At 36.8% G+C, this 19,679-nt stretch overlaps 1 pseudogene; it reads left to right on the top strand.

The window, feature by feature from the left end:
- Window positions 1–1,446: 1,446 nt before the first annotated feature.
- Window positions 1,447–17,596, top strand: LOC144442114 (uncharacterized; annotated as a pseudogene).
- Window positions 17,597–19,679: the final 2,083 nt, after the last annotated feature.

Raw genomic sequence — 19,679 nt, 5'->3', positions numbered from 1 at the left:
GCCTCAAAGTAATCCGCTCACCATGTACACCGGCCGCGCAAGTTAAACGTCGAATCGTGACATGTACAGCTAACACATATGTTACAATGCAATGTGGTAAAGAGCGTGAAGTAGGTAAAGTCGGTAGTTCTGACACTTGAACAGAAGAATGTCGAAAGAGAATGACGGTGGTTTCCGAACAGAAAGTTGCGTGAATTGGTTGTTGCAGCTCGTTCTATGGTGCCCGGCGCTTGTCACGAGAACAAAATGCTGCTGACAAGCGCCGGTCACCAGACACTCCGTATGTAATTACATCATCCGGTCGTTTCGAAACCTAAATCTCATACCACGACATGTACATTTTACTTAGTGCAGTGGTCTGAGTATAGGGTAAAGGGCAAATAATCAATTTTGTTCTCGCAATTTTCAGGATTTCAAATATTATTTTCTCTACATTTCAAAGAAAGTCTTAAAATCTTGTTTATTTCACTTCTTTCCCCCTATTTTCAACTGTTACCACAGGGGGCAGCGAAACATTTAGAAATTTAGTAAGTATGATATTAACGTCAAACTTTCTAATTTTACCTTGTTGTTTTGCAATTTCTCCCAATTTCAAGCTACTGCTGTTTGGTGTGAGCCATGTGATCGTGTGATTAACGCAGTATCTCGGGAAATATACACTTTCATAGAACACATTCATCAGATGTAATAAAGTATGATTTATAACAATATTATGAAATCTATAAGCCTACAGAAATAATTTGTTGGTCTTCAACACTTGTTCATGATCTAGCCTACGTGTATTACTTCGCAAAAGTGTAGTAACACTGGTGACCTTTACATTGACCTATATATCTTCAGTGCACAGTGAGGGCGCAATGTGTGGTTTGAACAAGGAGTTTGAATTATATTTATGATAGCAAGACAATACCCTTATGGAAGGGCATTCAGTTTAAATCTGGTTACAATTGTTTTGATGTGTATTACAGACCTTTCTCACACAATGTAAATGACATTGAATGCAAGACAACCACATAGTTTGAATTTGTAATATTCAGAATATTGTTAATTCATACAAGAGAATATAACAGGTGACTCACTCACCTCTCACAGCCTACAATTGTGCACTTTACCATTATTTTGCTGTAAATCACAAACTCTGACAATGAGACTAGGTGAGTCAATGACTTTGGACTAGATTTAAGCTAACAGAAAATCATAACCAGAAATAACATGTTTAGTTTGAAGTATTGTGATCATTGTATTACGTAAATGTATAATAGGTGAAACAAAACTGTCATTTTTACATAGATTTCTAATATGTGTATTTATACTATAGATTATTTTTTCATTCTATTTCATTAGATACCTGACTCCTTGATCTCCCAAGAGATGGAGAAAATTATAGTCAAGGAAGAATATTCTACAAACAATGATCCACTTCACAGTCATCAAGAAAAAGATATCATGTGTAATGTGATGGATTCCTCTCACTTTCCTAGTGAATCTATCTCAGTCAAATATGAAGAACAACCTGAGAACAACCACTCTCTTCACAGTCAGCAAAATATCGACACCATGTGTAATGTGATGGATTCCTCTTACTGTCCTAGTGAATCTATCTCAGTCAAATATGAAGAACAACCTGAGAACAACCATTCTCTTCACAGTCAGCAAAATATCGACACCATGTGTAATGTGATGGATTCCTGTTATTGTCCTAGTAAACCTATCTCAGTCAAATATGAAGAACAACGTGAGAACAACCACTCTCTTCACAGTCAGCAAAATAACGACACCATGTGTAATGTGATGGATTCCTCTCACTGTCCTAGTGAACCTATCTCAGTCAAATATAAAGAACAATCTGAGAACAACCACTCTCTTCACAGTCAGCAAGAAAACAGTATCATGTGTAATGTGACAGATGCCCATTACTGTGCTAATGAACCGAATCCAATAAAATATGAAGATCAATTTGAGAACCTGCACTCTCTTCACAATCAACAAAATGAGAGTATTGTGTACAAAGTGGAAAAGACTCATGACTATCCTACTAAACCCATCTCAATCAAAGATGAACAACAAATACTAGAAAAAGAAGGGGTGGTGATCAAACAGGAAGATATTGTCAGCAACTACATTCTTGTTGATGAAGGCATAACTAATGACACAAGGCTTGATTTAACAGAGATGCCATATTCTAACGAACTCATGCCAGTCAATACTGAAGTCAAAACAGAGTTAGTAGGAGAAAATATATTTTCCAATATCACAGTAAAAGAAGAGGTACAAATAGATAAAGAAGATACTGTGATACCAGATGAACATGATATTAATACTGTGCAGAATTACTGGAAAGGAACTAGTGAAGGCTCAAGAACTGATGGACTTGGGTGTCCTTCCTCTTGTGTCAATGTCAATGTCAGTGAAGTTAAACAATCAAACAAAAGATTGGAGTCAGACAGTAACTTATCCACTCAAGTGCATCATCCATTTCCTATTGCGATTTACCAAGTAGATTTTGTAAGTGCTCAGCTACTAGGAATTGACCATGAGAAAGTGAACCAAAAACAGAATTATGACTCTGGAATCACAGATGAAAGCAAAGTGTTTAAAGACAAGAGTAGAGTTATAGTAGTAATGCCCCAGATAATCTGCACAAATGAAAGACCATATGAGTGTAAAGAATGTGGGAAAGGGTTTAATCATAGTAGAACTCTGAAGAGACACATGAGGATTCACACAAATGAAAGCCCACACGTGTGTAAAGAATGTGGTAAAGGGTTTACTAAGACTTCATATCTGAAGATACACATGAGGATCCATACAAATGAAAGACCATATATGTGTAAAGAATGTGGTAAAGGATTTACTACGACTTCACAGCTGAATAGACACATGAGGATCCACACAAATGAAAGACCATATGTGTGTAAAGAATGTGGTAAAGGGTTTAGTATGGCTGCACATCTGAAGGTACACATGAGGATCCACACAAATGAAAGACCATACGTGTGTAAAGAATGTGGTAAAGGGTTTACTGTGACTTCACATCTGAAGGCACACGTGAGGATCCACACAAATGAAAGACCATATGTGTGTAAAGAATGTGGTAAAGGATTTACTAGGACTTCAGATCTGAAGAGACACATGAGGATCCACACAAATGAAAGACCATATGTGTGTAAAGAATATGGTAAAGGGTTTAATCAGAGAAGTATTCTAAAGACACCCATGGCAATCCACACAAATGAAAGACCATATATGTGTAAAGAATGTGGTAAAGGATTTACTAAGACTTCACATCTGAAGGCACACATGAGAATCCACACAAATGAAAGACCATATGTGTGTAAAGAATGTGGTAAAGGATTTACTACGACTTCATCGCTGAATAGACACATGAGGATTCACACAAATGAAAGACCATATGTGTGTAAAGAATGTGGTAAAGGATTTACTAGGACTTCAGATCTGAAGGCACACATGAGGATCCACACAAATGATAGACCATATGTGTGTAAAGAATGTGGTGAAGGATTTACAGGGACTTCAGATCTGAAGAGACACATGAGGATTCACACAAATGAAAGACCATATGTGTGTAAAGAATGTGGTAAAGGGTTTAATCAGAGAAGTATTCTAAAGACACACATGGCAATCCACACAAATGAAAGACCATATGTGTGTAAAGAATGTGGTAAAGGATTTATTTTGGCTTCACATCTGAAGATACACATGAGGATTCACACAAATGAAAGACCATATGTGTGTAAAGAATGTGGTAAAGGATTTACTAGGACTTCACATCTGAAGGTGCACATGAGGATCCACACAAATGAAAGACCATATGTGTGTCAAGAATGTGGTAAAGGGTTTACTATGACTTCAAATCTGAAGAGACACATGAGAAGCCACACAAATGTTTAGACCATATGTGTGTAAAGAATGAGGTAAAGGGTTTACTACGACTTCACATCTGAAGGCACACATGAGGATCGACACAAATGAAAGCCCATATGTGTGTAAAGAATGTGGTAAAGGGTTTAATCGAAATAGTACTCTGCAGACACACATGAGGATCGACACAAATGAAAGACTATATGTATGTAAAGAGTGTGGTAAAAGATTTACATTGACTTCAAATCTGAAGAGACACATGAGAATTCACACAAATGAAAGCCCATATGTGTGTTAAGAATGTGGTAAAGGGTTTATTCGAAATAGTACTCTGCAGACACACATGAGGATCCACACAAATGAAAGACTATATGTGTGTGTAAAGAATGTGGTAAAGGGTTTACTATGACTTCACATCTGAAGATACACACAAGGATACACACAATGAAAGACCATATGTGTGTAAAGAGTGTGGTACACAGTTTTATCTAAGTAGCCATCTAGAGAATCACATGATGATTCACGCAAGTGAAATCCCATTTGTTTGTAAAGAGTGTGGTAAAGCGTTTAAGTTACCTGGAACTCTGCTTTAACATCTTCTGAGCCACACAAAGTGACAATCTGATGGAGGAGTGTATCAAGATAAACTTAAATGAAAGGGCATTTGTTTAATGAGTTAGAAGAGTTTTATTAGATAACAGAAGGTGTGAGGCTGAGGTTGTCCAAGCTGCTGACCAGTTAGTTTCACCACCTCTATATTGCAAAACTTCTCTAAAACTGAGAAAAATAAAATATTAAAATAACCCATGAACACTTGGACATGGCATTCTGGGTACACAAATATTAGACTCGGTAGTAGTTACATGTGTATTTACCAAGAGCTTTAGTGCCTGTATCTATCATCTATCATTTCTACCTTACTGTCCCTTCAGTGTATGTGTAAGTGTAAACTGTTGCTAATGGTTTTTGATCTCCCAAATAAAAAATTAAAATATATATGTTCTATGATTAATTGTTGGTGCTTAGGGAGCTGTCGTTATTTATGACAGGGGGGTCACTCAAGAACACTGGGGAGTGAAACGGGGGATTACCCCAAAAATTGGGGATTGAAAGGGCCTAGGGGGGTTACTCAAAATTTGACATTTTAAAATGGCATCAGAAAGCATTCTTTTAGTCCTTGAAATTCAAAAATCTCTTGGAGCGGAAACACCCTCGCGTACCCACCCCCACACTGTACACTATCTTACCCACAACTCTCTCTGATTGGTATGCTTGGAGGTTCCTTATTTTATCACTTTTTCAATAATCCATACTTTTCAACATTTTAAGCATAGTAATTAAGTTTAATTAATATGTAGCAAAAGTACGCTTACGAATCAAAAATAAAGTTCTAAATTTTGTACAAAAATGAACTAACAACTAAATTAAGCATGTGCTGTGAATAAAACACTTTTCACGGTCAAAGTGTCAATAACTTGGGTAGTCAGTGTGTATGATGAGTTTTAGTATGTAAATTTCTTTTGTCATACCTATTCAAATAAATCTATATCTTTGGCAAAGTCATAACAGGTGCATATATTTCCTTAGTTTCGTCGCAAATATTCTTCATGTCTTTCAAGAAAATCTGCTGACAAATTCCTAAAATTGCTACTCCTACAATAAATCACTGATACCAGAACCGATGAAAATGGGTATTCAGAATTTCATCAGTGGCAATTCTACGCTTGCCAAATGGAAATTTTTTTTTTACAAAACCCTATACACTGGTGAGATTTGTCTGACTTCAAGGAGATGATGTCCAACACTACAAATCAGAGAGAGTTGTGGGTAAAATGTTGTACAGTGCCCCACTTGGCTCCTTCAAACTTAATTTCAAAATTTACCTGTAGTACTACTTTGGGGAATAAGCTGCATTCATTGTTACACAAATTCACACAAATGAAATCCCATTTGTTTGTAAAGAGTGTGGTAAAGGGTTTAAGTTAGCTGGAACTCTGAACATCTTCTGAGCCACACAAAGTGACAATCTGATGGAGGAGTGTATCAAGATAAACTTAAATGAAAGGGCATTTGTTTAATGAGTTAGAAGAGTTTTATTAGATAACAGAAAATGACAATGATCTTAAAGGAGAACAAAGGTGTAAGGCTTAGGTTGTCCAAGCTGCTGACCAGTTAGTTAGTCATGGAAACTCACTTTCACCACCTGAGAAACTGAGAGAATTAAAATAACCCATGAACACTTGGACATGGCATTCTGGGTACACAAATATTAGACTCGGTAGTAGTTACATGTATGTATGTACCAATAGCTTTAGTGTCTGTATCTATCATTTCTACCTTACTGTCACTTCAGTTTTTGATCTCCCAAATTAAAAATTAAAAGACGAGTTCTATGATTAATTTTTGGTGCCGGGGAGTGAAAGGGGGGATTACCCAAAAATTGGGGATTTGAAAGGGAGGCTACTCAAAATTTGACATTTTAAAATGGCACCAGAAAGCATTCTTTTAGTCCTTGAAATTCAAAAATCTCTTGGAGAAACCCCCTCCCGTGGCTCCCTCAAACTTTGATTCAACTAATAATACCACCTAATTTCTAAATTTACCTATAGTACTACTTTGGGAATAAGCTGCATTCATTGTTACCCCTTCCTGTTGAAATATGCTACATCCATAACATAAGGAAATGTATGTATGGATGGATGGATGGATGTATATTTTATAAAAGGTCCATCGTGTAAATCCATAATGTAATATAAGACTCGATCTTCTTTCATTTTTTTTCTTTAAGTATACTTATATATTTATATATGTATGTATGTATGTATGTATATATGTATGAATGTATGTATGTATGTATGTATGTATGTATGTATGTATGTACATGCCTACATATATATGCATATGTGTACATGTGTATGAGTGTGTGAGCATGCCATGTTTCAATGGAACACTCAACCTCAATTTGTATAATGTTTGTAGTGCACCATTAGCAGTTAATGAGTTATGATTGTAAAATGGAAGGGGGTTATGAAAAATGTTTGTGTCGGGGGGGGGGGGGGGGGGGGTAGGTAACAAAAAAAATTCAAGCTGGGTAGGGGAGAGTCACTCAACGTTTGTGGATTTTCAAAGCTATTCCTCAAACTCTACAAAAATTTAAAAAATAATGGTCAAAAGTCTACATTTTAGCCAGAAAAAGAGGTCGAATGTCATGAGTTTTGAACACTTTTGATACACTTTCATGATACACGTACATGCTTTAGTCATCGCTAGTTCATTGGCTGCCTCAGGGGCCCGGGAGAAGGGCACTTACTTCCGACAAATATGACTAAAAACAACCCGTGATAACAACTTTGTTCAAAATATGGGGTCATAAGTGCATTCAAAGAGGTCCGTCAAACCTTTACATAATGCTTTAAAAATCAAGACTCAAAAGTCTACATGAGTCGAAAAAGGGGGTCAAAACCGTGGTATATACCCTCACCCCCAACCCTTGGGCTACTATCTCAAGGGCTTTTATATAGTAACTCTTTCCTGAAGCTGAAAACCAGTATATGAGGGGCAATTTGATGTATATGTATGCCCAATTAAAGCCAGAAACCCATCACATTACCAGGCACATGTATTCTTTCCATAATCTGCAGGTTTGATCACTGACAGGGTTCCAATGCAACATATACAGTACCCTAGGACAAATAGAAAACAAATATTACAATGCCTTCTGTATGCAAATTTTGGTCACTATAAGACGTTATAACTCAACCTTCAGTCATTAGCCTTGATCGCATCAAGTGGTATGGACTGTGTAATTGATTTCATGTGAAATGTTAATTTGCATATTGTTTTTACAGGACATTTCGCTCGGTGTCTTCCTTTCTCTTCTTCTCTATATTGGCAACAAAAATTGGTAGTGGTATTTGATTTTCCATTCAAACAAGCAAAACTGGCTAAAAGTAGCTGTTCGTGAAGTGAAATTTCATGTATCTATCATATCAATACGTACAAACAAGACTACATGCTCCTGTGGACGGGGTCAAGCGTTGTCTGTAACTTAGGTTCATCGAATGCGGGCGCTCTTCTGCAGACGTTTTGTCTTCATACACCAAACGACGTACGTGCATGCGGACCGTGGGTGAGCCAAGGTTATGTCCGAAAAATTCAACTGCCCAAGGAATATATAGTTAGTTACTTCGGCAGACTTTAGGAGGCCGGCGTTTTGCTACCAGGTACTAGGTATGTGTAAGACTAAATGTTTCCACTCAGCTTTTGATATAATGAATCTGCCTAGGCCCTGACAGTGTCAGTGATCGATCACCAAGCATCCATTGGGTCCTACTAATTTATGCCCGGGACTACCTGGACACTGCCCGGGCCCAAAGTAGAAGTGTGCTTACCATTTTAATCACAGATACATACTACAGATATAATATAATTACTATCACGCAAAAATAGATTTGTAAATGCTTAAAACACAGTTTTATCACACAAACATTGCACCCCTGTTCCTGCGTTACTAACTCAGTAAACTGAACGCCATCTTGGACTCAAGACTCGACTATTCTGTAGGAGGGGTTGCAGGATTTTTAGCACGGGCGGAAAAGTTTTTGGTACTGCATGCAACGCCCGATATTGAAACTGTCAACAATCGTGGATGTTTGCCAAGATACTTTCCGTGTAATTACAAAAGGATGGTGAAATATTTGTGTCAAAAAACATGCATGTGTTCTTACACACGTCAAAGTTATCTTTCCTAGCGCCCCTATCGTAGAATGGCCGAGTCTGACTATCGCTTGGTCGTGGATTTTGTTGTGTGTAAAAACGGTGTTTTCAACTCTTCACACTCTGCTTTTTGCTGCGACAAAGATTTGTTTTGGTTTAAAAGCAGTAATCTGCACCGAGAACAGCAAGAAGATTCCTACATTTGGCCCGGGCAGCGTCCGGGCATAAATTAGTAGGACCGCATCCATTCCCTTTTTTGCTGCCTGTGTCTACCTGCGTCAACTTAGTATACATCGTGGAAGTAGAACGGTCTGAGCCCGGGGGTCTGAGATACGACCTGAGCCCGAACCGCGATTCTGACTACGTCCCTCTGAAAATGTATATATGGAGCGACGCGACAGCCGTATAAATAAGCGTGGTACTTCTGTTACTTAAAGGCCCGTATTTCAATCCCGGGTCACCGCATTAGGGACTACTCCACCCAGTACACAGCGTCTTATCTGAGCGGATTAACACTCACGTCACCGTGTCCACATATCAATGACAACGATCAAACATTTACTAATCCTGTTATGACAGACACTGTTTCTGCCTGAACCAAAATCATTTATAGTAACAACGGACATCGGAATCATTTCACTGCGTTGCTAGTCGTTGTGATATTCGAACTGTATTATGTACAGGCTCGCAACGAAACGGCCATATACACATTGAGCTTGAAAGTTCGGCCGACACAGTATACAGCGACTGTGCAGTGTGCGTATTATACCATAGACAATGGATGGCAGTTGTCTACTGCATATAAAACTTTTGACTCGACAGAGGTGGTAATTTTGTTTCATTGTAATGTGTCATAATTATGTAACACATATAGTTTTATAAATAAAAGAATGAATTTCACGAAAAAGAACCTTTTGTATGTTTGTTCAAAGATCGGAATACAAATGTACCGGGGAGACACTCAGACAGCTGTTTATATTGTATACTACTATGTAGCTCTTGATTTATCCAGAGCTAACTACTATGCATTGATTTTGTTCGAAGATAACTTAGACTATGAGTCATCTTGGTGAATCCGAATAGGCGATACGACGCGTCATTGGGTTAGTATGTTATGTAAGTGCGTGTTTTGTGACCATTATGTAATTACACCATCCGGCCGTTTCGAAATCTAAATCTCAGACCACGACATGCACATTTTACTTAGGGACCCATCAGTTTCTTCAGCCTGGGGGGGGGGGGGGGGGGGGGAACCGGTGGATTGGGAGGGGGGTCACCCTGTTTTTGAAATTGGCAGTAAGGGGGGGGGGGGGTCATGCTGTTTTCAAAATTGTGGAGGGGGGGTCATTGTGTTTTGTATTGTGATAGAAGAAAATAGCATATAGCAAGTTGTCTGAAATGTGGTACATGTAAATATTTGTTTTTCTCCCTGTTTCTTACATGAATCCTTACTTATTAGTTCAAGCATATGTATTTGTACGAACGCACGTGTGTACATATACATGTATTACCTAGCTACCACACAAGTTACAGAACATGTCATGTAAATGCTTAGCTGTTTCACAATCAGTGCTTCACTTATATTGCACTTTGGGGCAAAAGTGAACTTGAAGGTTTCGTAATGGTAATCTTCATAGATAGTTTATAAAAGAAGTTAATCTAAAATGTTCCCTACTCATCACTCTGAACTTGTCAGAAGGGATTAATACACTTTCTATTTGGACACTACATGCTATTGACACTACAAATCACAACATCTCATCAGATTCCAGTTTCTATTATACACTAGGTATGACAATTCCTAAAGTTCTCTAACATATCAGTGACTTTACTATACATGCAATATTAATGCCATTATACCAATGTTACAGGGCCATTTTTATGTGACATGGGAAACTCATTTAAAACTTATATTTACGTTAGCTATTCGAAGCTTGGAAATATTACCTCAAAGGCTATGAATAACCTAAACATTGAAGCAAAAAACTGCAGATCTGCCAGGGGAAAACGCCCAAGGACTCCCTCACCCAGAGGTCACTCATGCATTCAACCAACACTCAGATGCACCAACAACCTTTATACAGTCATAATGGTATTAAACTTTTCTTAAATATTTTCACCCAATTCTAATTTGAGATGATAGTCTTTTAAAGATGTGAAATGTTTGCCAAGGTAGTCTAAAATTGCCTTAAACTCTAAATCTCCCCTACCAATGATACTACCAGTAGATGTGCTGACCTTTACTACATGTAAATAATGATGCCATTTAACTTTTTAAGAACATATTTCAACCCTGTGTGAGTTATAAAGAATAGTTACTGATACTTGCTTGAAAGGGTCTGAATAGCCTAAAAATTGGCTTTAAGAGTAAAAATCCTCAAGGGCTTCTAGAGGGAGACCCCCTTGGACCACCCACATGAGGTGGACATATCCCAGTTTCAAGCTCTTCCCAAGATGCTATCAAAGTATATTTCAAAAATATTTCAACCCTGTGTAGTTGCTTTTTACATGTTGGTGCTGTCTTTCTTGTAAAGCTTGGAAATTATTGTCTGAAAGGGTCTGAATAGTCTCCAAATTGACTTTTCAGAGTAAAAAACCTCCAGGACTTCTAAGGGGAGACCCCGTAGGAACCCCCCCCCCCCACTGTATGAGGTGTACACATCCCAGTCTCAAGCTCTTCCCCCTACCTCTTACTGTCAAGATGCTATCAAACTTAATATTTCAAATATATTTTTTTCTTTTACATGTTGGTGCTGTCTTGTAAAGCTTGGAAATTATTGTCTGAAAGGGTCTGAATAGTCTCAAAATTGACTTTTCAGAGTAAAAAACCTCAACGGCTTCTAGGGGGGGGGGCCCCCCCCATAAGAGATATACATATTCCCTGCTCAAGCTTTCCAATATCTTTCACTGTCAAGATGATATTAAATTCCTTTTGGAATATATTTACCCTGTGTAGTCAATAATTACAATTATGATAGTGCTATCCCAGGATCTTATAAAGTAGATGCAAGACAGTCAAGCAGTCCACACTGAGCCACGATAAAAAAAATACCTGTCATGTGAATATTATATATATATATATATATATATATATATATATATATATATATATATATATATATATGGGTGGGTGGGTGGGTGGGGGGGGTCATCATGTTTTAGAATTAAGTGATGGGGGGTCAGCCTGTTTTTGATTTTACAGATAGGGGGTCAGTGACTTTTTGTCGGCCCAATTTAAGAATCCACCCCCCCCCCAGGCTGAAGAAACTGACCAGTCCCTTAGTGCAGTGGTCTGAGTATAGGGTAAAGGGCAAATAATCAATTTTGTTCTCGCAATTTTCAGGATTTCAAATATTATTTTCTCTACATTTGAAAGAAAGTCTTAAAATGTTGTTTATTTCACTTCTTTCCCCCTATTTTCAACTGTTACCACAGGGGGCAGCGAGCATGTAACTGATTGATCGATCGATCGGTTGATTGAGTGATTTATTATTTGGTTGAATGATTGATCGATTGAATGGTCAATTTTTGTGGTGCAATATTACTTATTTTGTGTGTGATATTGATCAATTCACTCATCGAGTTTTAAAACTACAGTCAAACCTGTGTATAGTGGTCAGCCAAGGGACCAACAAAATGTGGCCACTATAGAGAGGTGGCCTTTCTGTAGAGGGTTGGTTGTTTTTGTAATCGGGTGGCCAAAACATTTAGAAGTTAAGAGAAGTGGGGACGCAAACTAAATACAACATAATATTAAGGGTTTAAAAACTAATTATTTAATCTCACATCAAAAATACATGTACATGTATTTACAATTCAATGACAACTCTGCTTTGCATACATTATAATTTTGCAGTTTCTGTGAAAAATATCAATCATGAATACAGTCTAGTCCAATTACAAATTTATGTAACACAGTTTTTCGTCTTTCGAATCTTTCTTCTACGATCACCTGGTGCATTGCCAAATATTCAGACTTGCGTTTTAGTATGTTCAGTATCTGGGTACGCCCAACACCATACTTCTCAGCCAGTTTGAGCCCACAGAACAACCACTTGCTTTGTACAGACTGATAACCTCGACCTTCTCGTTCAAAGTCAAAGTCTTCCGAACAGCCTTCGCCATGATTTCGGTGATAAACTGTAAATAATGCTGTGATACGATTTGTTACGACGTGATAGCTACGATGCTAAAGCATGGAATGGTACATGTACGAAGCTCTCGCACTGCGATTATAAACACAGTTGCTGCCATTGATGTTTTGTTACGTTCACGCACAGAGGGACTGTGGTTCACGTGTTACGTGATGACGCACTTTGACCTATGACCTGTCAATTGTACAATTGTAAAGTTTCTGACTCCTTTCGGCATTGCAGCAAGTGTTAAACGGGTATCGTTGACATTACTGTGGGTCTATTGGCGGTACAGTCACCCTGTTTGATGTTACCGAGTGATGCCCACAGTGTGGCCATAGTGAATAACATGAACGAACTACGTCATTGTCTTGTTTCCGTAAACCAAAGGAGGTGTGTGTTTTCACACCGATACGGCGATAAAACAAAACATCGGACAACCTCTGAAGACTTTCTATTTCAATTGAGAGTTTCAACTCAAAGATACTGACCTTTATACATGGTACAATTACCAAATTGGGCCGGTAATAGGTGGCCGCTGACCGCCTTAAAGAGGTGGCCGTTCTATCAAGTGTCATTAACATGTAAAATTGCACGAGACTGCCACAAAGTGACCGCTAACTGAAAAAAAAGGTCATTTTAAGGTGTTTGCAGATGCTTTTTTAAAGTTTTAAAACCAGAATACATTTCACAAACATGTCGTCTAGCAAAATACCAATAGTGAATGTGAGCATTTTGAATCACCTTTAAGAATAAGAAAAAATAACACAAAAAATATATAGTTGTGCTACAACATTATCGGTGTTATTTGTAGTATTGCACTGGTGCAAATACCACGAGTATACACATGGATTGGTGTAAGTAACGACTGACACGTTTGATTTCCTTCCATAAGGAGATACTTTATGGGCAGAAATGTCTGTGTGTGTGTGTGTGTGTATGTGACATCGTTTTCTCCAAATTGACTGGGTCAATTGATATGAAATTTGGTACACATTTTCCTATTGGGAAAAGGAAGATCTGATTAGGTTTTGGTAAACATCCAATAAATTTTATTGACTCATTTGCATAATCAACGGTTTTCAGCAATAAGTCTATATCTTATGAATTCAAGTTTCAAACTTCACATAATTTGGTACAAATATCAAATAAACGTATATTACATATACTGTATCAAGATTGTTGATGTAACTTTAAGTCTTAATGAATCATTTTCATAATTAATGAATTTAGGCAATTAGGCTATATATCTTAAGACTACATACTTCAATTACGATATAATTTAGTATATTCTTTAAATATAACGAGATGCATTTGTCCTATAAGATTTGTTGATGTACCTTATGGTGTAAATGAATAATTTGCATAATCAATGAGTTTGGGTAATTATTAGGCTATATCTTAAGACTACGTACTTGAATTTCAATACCATTCAGTACATACATTAACCATATCAAGTTTTATGTGGCCCATACAATTTGTTGATGAACCTGACAGTGTTAATGAATAATTTGCATAATTAATGAGTTTCGGTAATTAGGCTATAACTTAAGAATACAATCTTCAATTTTAAAACAATGCAGTACATATGTTAACCTTAATAAATCCCATATGTCCTGTAAAATGTATTGATGTACCTCACATTGTTGAAGAATAATTTGCATAATTAATGAGTTTCGGTAATTAGGCTATGTCTTAAGACTGCATACTTAAATTTCAGTACCATTTGTACATACTTTAACCATATCAAATCATATGTATCTTTTAATGTTTGCTTATGTACCATACACTGTTGATAAATAATTTGCTTAATTAATGAGTTTTGGTAGTTAGGCAATATCTTTAGACTGCATACTTCAATTTCCATACAATTTAGTACATACGTTAAATGTAACAGAGTGTATATGTACTATAAAAGCCGTCGATTTCACCTAAAGATTTAGGGAACACTTTGCATAATTAATTATTGTCAGTACTTTGTCGAAAAACATTCATTACCATATTTGTTTTGAATATCATTTTAATGGGTAATTTGCATAATTGGTGATTCTCTTACAGGAGGCATTCAATTTACATCTCATAGATTTTCGATTAGAAATTTAGGAAGTATAATATTAACGTCAAACTTTCTAATTTTACCTTGTTGTTTTGCCATTTCTCCCAATTGTCATTTTTACGTAGATTTTTAATATGTGTACTTATACTATAGATTATTTTTCCATTCTTTTTCATTAGATAACTGACTCCTTGAAGTCCCAAGAGATGGAGAAAATTATAGTCAAGGAAGAAGATTCTACAAACAATGATCCACTTCACAGTCATCAAGAAAATGGTATCATGTGTAATGTGGTAAATCCCTCTTACTGTCCAAGTGAACACACCTCAGTCAAATATGAAGAACAATATGAGAACAACCACTCTCTTCACAGTCAGCAAGAAAACAGTATCATGTGTAATGTGACAGATGCCCATTACTGTGCTAATGAACCGAATCCAATCAAATATGAAGATCAATTTGAGAACCTGCACTCTCTTCACAATCAACAAAATGAGAGTATTGTGTACAAGGTCGAAAAGACTCATGACTATCCTACTAAACCCATCTCAATCAAAGATGAACAACAAATACTAGAAAAAGAAGGGGTGGTGATCAAACAGGAAGATATTGTCAGCAACTACATTCTTGTTGATGAGGGCATAACTAATGACACAAGGCTTGATTTAACAGGGATGCGATATTCTAACGAACTCATGCCAGTCAATACTGAAGTCAAACCAGAGTTAGTAGCAGAAAATATCTTTTCCAATATCACAGTAAAAGATGAGATACAAATAGATAAAGATGATACTGTACTAATACCAGATGAACATGATATTAATACTGTGCAGAATTACTGGAAAGGAACTAGTGAAGGCTCAAGAACTGATGGACTTGGGTGTCCTTCCTCTTGTGTCAATGTCAATGTCAGTGAAGTTAAACACTCAAACAAAGGATTGGAGTCAGACAGTAACTTATCCACTCAAGTGCATCATCCATTTCCTATTGCGATTGACCAAGTGGATATTGTAAGTGCTCAGCTACTAGGAATTGACCATGAGAAAGTGAACCAAAAACAGAATTATGACTCTGGAATCACAGATGAAAGCAAAGTGTTTAAAGACAAGAATAGAGTTATAGTAGTAATGCCCCAGATAATCTGCACAAATGAAAGACCATATGAGTGTAAAGAATGTGGGAAAGGGTTTACTACGACTTCAAATCTGAAGGCACACATGAGGATTCACACAAATGAAAGACCATATGTGTGTAAAGAATGTGGTAAAGGGTTTACTACGGCTGCACATCTGAAGGCACACATTAGGATCCACACAAATGAAAGACCATATGTATGTAAAGAATGTGGTAAAGGGTTTACTACGGCTTCACATCTGAAGAGACACATGAGGATTCACACAAATGAAAGACCCTATGTGTGTAAAGAATGTGGTAAAGGGTTTACTGTGACTTCACATCTGAAGGCACACATGAGGATCCACACAAATGAAAGACCGTATGTGTGTGAAGAATGTGGTAAAGGGTTTACTACGACTTCACATCTGAAGAGACACATGAGGATTCACACAAATGAAAGACCATATGTGTGTAAAGAATGTGGTAAAGGATTTACTAGGACTTCAGATCTGAAGGCACACATGAGGATCCACACAAATGATAGACCATATGTGTGTAAAGAATGTGGTGAAGGATTTACTAGGACTTCAGATCTGAAGAGACACATGAGGATTCACACAAATGAAAGACCATATGTGTGTAAAGAATGTGGTAAAGGATTTACTAGGACTTCAGAACTGAAGAGACACATGAGGATTCACACAAATGATAGACCATATGTGTGTAAAGAATGTGGTGAAGAGTTTAATCAGAGAAGTATTCTGAAGACACACATGGCAATCCACACACATGTAAAACCACATGTGTGTAAAGAATGTGGTAAAGGGTTTACTGTGACTTCATATCTGAAGAGGCACATTAGGATTCACACAAATGAAAGACCATATGTGTGTAAAGAATGTGGTAAAGGGTTTAATCAGAGAAGTAATCTGAAGACACACATGGCAATCCACACAAATGAAAGACCATATGTGTGTCAAGAATGTGGTAAAGGGTTTACTATGACTTCACATCTGAAGGCACACATGAGGATTCATACAAATGAAAGACCATATGTTTGTAAAGAATGTGGTAAAGGGTTTAATCGAAATAGTACTCTGCAGATACACATGAGGATCCACACAAATGAAAGACCATATGTATGTAAAGAGTGTGATAAAAGATTTACATTGACTTCAAATCTGAAGAGACACATGAGAAGCCACACAAATGAAAGACCATATGCGTGTAAAGAATGAGGTAAAGGGTTTACTACGACTTCACATCTGAAGGCACACATGAGGATCCACACAAATGAAAGACCATATGTGTGTAAAGAATGTGGAAAGGGGTTTACTGTGACTTCAAATCTGAAGGCGCACATGAGGATCGACACAAATGAAAGCCCTTATGTGTGTAAAGAATGTGGTAAAGGGTTTAATCGAAATAGTACTCTGCAGACACACATGAGGATCCACACAAATGAAAGACTATATGTGTGTAAAGAATGTGGTAAAGGGTTTACTATGACTTCACATCTGAAGATACACATGAGGATACACACAATGAAAGACCATATGTGTGTAAAGAGTGTGGTACACAGTTTTATCTAAGTAGCCATCTAGAGAATCACATGATGATTCACACAAGTGAAATCCCATTTGTTTGTAAAGAGTGTGGTAAAGGATTTAAGTTAGCTGGAACTCTGCTTTAACATCTTCTGAGCCACACAAAGTGACAATCTGATGGAGGAGTGTATCAAGATAAACTTAAATGATTTTGCATTTGTTTAATGAGTTAGAAGAGTTTTATTAGATAACAGAAAATGACAATTATCTTAAAGGAGAACAAAGGTGTGAGGCTGAGGTTGTCCAAGCTGCTGACCAGTTAGTTCGTCATGGAAACTCACTTTCACCACCTCTATATTGCAAAACTTCTCTAAAACTGAGAGAAATAAAATATTAAAATAACCCATGAACACTTGGACATGGCATTCTGGGTACACAAATATTAGACTCGGTAGTAGTTACATGTATTTACCAAGAGCTTTAGTGTCTGTATCTATCATTTCTACCTTACTGTCACTTCAGTTTTTGATCTCCCAAATTAAAAATTAAAAGACGAGTTCTATGATTAATTGTTGGTGCTTAGGGAGCTGTCGTTATTGATGACTGGTTGGGGGGGGGGGGCCAAAAATTTGGGATTGAAAGGGATGCTACTCAAAATTTGACATTTTAAAGTGGCACCAGAAAGCATTCTTTTGGTCCTTGAAATTCAAAAATCTCCTGGAGAACCCCCCTCTCGTACCCACCCCCACTTGGCTCCCTCAAACTTTGATTCAACTAATAATACCACCTAATTTCAAAATTTACCTATAGTACTACTTTGGGAATAAGCTGCATTCATTTTTACCCCTTCCTGTTCAAATTTGCTACATCCATAATGTTATAAGGAAATTCAAAGTTAAAAGAAAAAGTTTGATATTGTATGTATGTGTGTATGTATGTATGCATGTATGTATGAATGTATGTATGTATGTATGTATGTATGTATGAATGTATGTATGTTATGTATGTGTGTGTATGTATGTATGTATGTATGTATGAATGTATGTATGTTATGTATGTGTGTGTATGTATGTATGTATGTATGTATGTATGTATGTATGTATGTATGTATGTATGAATGAATGAATGTATGTATGTATGTATGAATGTAGTAAATAGTATCAAACTCGTAGGATAGAGTGCTCGATGCTTGGGTAAGCAGGGCGGGAATAATCAAAGTAAGTTGGTTGGAACTTGAGGTGCTAAGTTGTAACTCCGAGTTTCACGCTCAATGCGTTCATCAGACAACTGTCAGCTACTCGTTGTGTTACTGTATTTATATGTGTAGGGTGTGAAAGAATTTATTGGCAGTTAATTGTGTATTGTCTGCATCCTCAACGCCGACAAACAAACACTTCTCAACAAAAAATCTGAACTCATCTCAAAGTGCCGACACGAAAACAAGTTCTATATAGCGAACTTCAAAAGTAACATCACCTGACAAATCTGAAGACCCCTTGTATGCATAGAAACAATACACAATTAACTGCCAATAAATTCTTTCACACCCTACACATATAAATACAGTAACACAACGAGTAGCTGACAGTTGTCTGATGATCGCATTGAGCGTGAAACTCGGAGTTACAACTTAGCACCTCAAGTTCCAACCAACTTACTTTGATTATGTATGAATGTATGTATGTTATGCATGTATGTATGAATGTATGTATGTATGTATGTTTGAATGTATGTTATGTATGTATGATGTATGTGTGTATGTATGTGTGTGTATGTTGAGTAGAGTATATTTTATTTGACAAGAAATTATGTCATACAAGAACATAATTGATATACAGATACAATGTAACAACAATAACATAACATATATTATATGTATGTATATATATATAACTCGGTGAGTATCAATCTGCTATAAGACAGTGCTCTATACCGCAGTGGCAGAGCGTAATAGTTTTGGTAGTACTGGAACTCTTTCTTGGGTGTAACTCGGAGTTTCACGCATATTGCGATCATCAGACACATCAGATGTATATATATATATATATATATATATATATATATATATATATATATATATATATATATATATATATATATATATATATATATATATATATATATATGCATATGTATGTATGTATGCATATGTATACACGTGTGTGAGTGTGTGTGCATGTTGTGTTTCAATGGAACACTCAACCTCAATTTGTATAATGTTTGTAGTGC

This window comes from Glandiceps talaboti, chromosome 11 (assembly GCF_964340395.1).
Source record: "Glandiceps talaboti chromosome 11, keGlaTala1.1, whole genome shotgun sequence".
Classification (NCBI taxonomy): Eukaryota; Metazoa; Hemichordata; class Enteropneusta; family Spengelidae; genus Glandiceps; species Glandiceps talaboti.
This window is presented reverse-complemented; position numbering and strand designations above follow the sequence as displayed.